Source organism: Nicotiana attenuata, unplaced genomic scaffold (genome assembly GCF_001879085.1).
Source record: "Nicotiana attenuata strain UT unplaced genomic scaffold, NIATTr2, whole genome shotgun sequence".
Classification (NCBI taxonomy): domain Eukaryota; kingdom Viridiplantae; phylum Streptophyta; class Magnoliopsida; order Solanales; family Solanaceae; genus Nicotiana; species Nicotiana attenuata.
In genome coordinates, this window is record NW_017670278.1 from 1,128,871 (window position 1) to 1,131,452 (window position 2,582).

The 2,582-nt window shown below is 38.1% G+C and overlaps 1 long non-coding RNA gene across 1 annotated transcript; it reads right to left on the minus strand.

The window, feature by feature from the left end:
- Nucleotides 1-731: 731 nt before the first annotated feature.
- LOC109237155 lies at nt 732-2,318 on the minus strand. Its single transcript, XR_002069608.1, has 2 exons — nt 2,127-2,318; nt 732-2,050 (listed from the first exon to the last, which is right to left on the minus strand). It is a non-coding gene; the product is annotated as an uncharacterized LOC109237155 (long non-coding RNA).
- Nucleotides 2,319-2,582: the final 264 nt, after the last annotated feature.

Sequence of the window (2,582 nt, forward strand, 5' to 3'; positions counted from 1 at the left end):
ACTGGTTATATACCAAGGCAAAAGCATTATCCACATTCTATTCACGCTTCATACCAAGTGTATTGAATATAATTATTACTAAACACCTACTACTTACTGAAAGCCATAGAGCTCATTCTATTTTGTATATAAAGTAAACGTTAATACCTTTGGAAGTTCAAAGTATAACAACTGAAAGCCAGGAACTTCAAGAATACTCACGCAGCAACCAAAACAAAATCTTGACCTCTTAGTGATGTTAGAATATAAAAATTATGTCAGTAAGTTGACAACACTTGCTAGTACCAGAATATAGAAAGCAAATTCAGTCGAAACATCTTACCCTCTTCACTGATTTGCTGAGACTGCCAATTCGAGCGAACACTCAGGAGGTCTATAGGGGAGAGTTGAGGCATGTTTTACTTTAAGAATCAACAAAATCTAGGTAAGAACATCACACTGGGGTCCAAAACCAATAAACAATTGCTTCCATCTTGTGCTCTAAGGATCACATATCTACCAGTTGATTCAACAAAGCAGTAACAAACATAAATACAAACTCGGATGCTACTTAACAACAGAGAAAAGACATTATCCCCCAGTTAATCACTATAATTGGCGTCATAACGTCAGTGAACTCATACACAAACATAATTTAAGGAATTCAAGTACCCTATGTCTTAACAAGGACCAAGCGTTATCAATAACAAGTCAGGCACTTCAATACTTCTGCATTTGGCTAGAAATAGATATGGGCATGAAATACATTATATCAGAAGGTAATTTTACATCATTAGCCTCCATCCACTTCCCCAACAGAATATCATTCTTATTGACTATACTTCAAAATAACAAGCAAGCATCCACAGGTAGTCAATGATACAGGTATAATCTACTTTCTGTCAATGAAAAATGAACAGGAATTCAATAAGAAACAAAGTCAAATAATAGTTGGAGAAGCCTCTGTTACAAAAATATGCTCAAAAAGGGAATCCTTTGCACAAATGTTTCTTGGAGGATTCTGCCAACCTTCTAACACATTTAACGCTTCTGTAGTACTCCATCAGTTCACGAGCCACGTCCTCCGGATGGCAACTTATAAAGGCCTTGATGAAGCGCTTTTCGGTCATCCTCATTGCTCTTAACAAAGAAGGACCCTTCACACGAGGAAGCAGACCCATATCCTCATTGCTCTTAACAAAGAAGGACCCTTCACACGAGGAAGCAGACCCATATCATCTATCTTCCCCCCTAAAAAGTACCTTGGCTTTATGGCGGTCTCCAAATTCAAGAAAAGCAAACATGGGTTATCAAGAACCAAACTGGCAGAAAGCTTCATTGTACCCAATATAAATGTCATGTTCCTCTGAACCTTATCAACAGATAATGTTAACAGAAAAGGAGACCGTCCAAAAAGCCTAAAAACCTCATCATCAGTAAACCCATGTTTCTCCAAATTAGCCACCTTCTGTCGGATAGTCTCCGACCGTGAAATAGCAAACAGGGTAATCACATGTTTAAACATCCTAGTACCCTTTTCAACACCGGTTCTTCGAAAGTAATCCATCTTCTCATCATCCAAAGAACTTCTTGGTATGAGAGTTGGTCGGGCTAAAAGCATGGAAATTAAATCACTTCTGCTAAGACCCAATTGCTCATAAAATGCAACGGTTGGTTTAATCTGTTTGTGGAAGTCATAAGTAAGCAACGATGGATTTCTCACAATGGCCTTGAGAAGAACTTGTTTGGTACCAAACAAAGTCTGGAAAACTCAAGGCGCTCTTCTAAGCAACGATTGATGCGACAATTAAGGAAACGAGGACGACAGTTAAGAATCTTGGTAAGGTCAGAGGATTCAATACCTAAATCGCTGAGTATTTTGAGCTTCGATTGAAGGTTTTTGTGTTCCATTTTGCGCAAAGATGGGCGGCGCTGAAAAATCTTGGAAATGTCATCAGCGGTGCAGCCCCATTGCCTTAACAAATCTGATGGGTCTGTTGAAGGAGTACTGAGGCTTTCTCTTTGGTCTTCTAGGGTTTCAGGATAAGGCAAAGCAGCTACGGAGAGGAATCTGGCAGGGTTTAAGGAAAGAAAGGCTTGAGAATTGGAGAATAGGAAACCGAATTGGATAAAAGCATTGAAATTACCTTTCATTATTAGGGCAGAGACAGCAAAATTGATTTTGTAAGAATTTACTTCCCTCTTTTTGGGTATATTTGGCTCTAGCCTTGTGGCCTTCACAGAGTTGAGAGCCGCTGGCTAGCTAGCAAAAGGAAGATCAGTGAGAACCGACTCCTTTTTCCATTTTTAGTACTTTGTGAGGCCATGTTAGTGATATCGAAGTATGATCTAAAGCTATACTCGAATTTCGGGTTACAATTGAACTTATATCTATTTTACAAAAAAAATTACAAGTGCACTCACTTTACTGTCAACTTCAGACTTATTAAATTTGGAGTTCAAAAAAATTAGTTTGAAGTAAAAAAAATTAGACTTAAGATGCACTTAAGGCCAAATAGGTCTAATATGCAACAAATGATTTCACGCACTTAAGGCCAATAAGTCTGAAATAAAATATTATATTTCAGATGCACATAACGTTA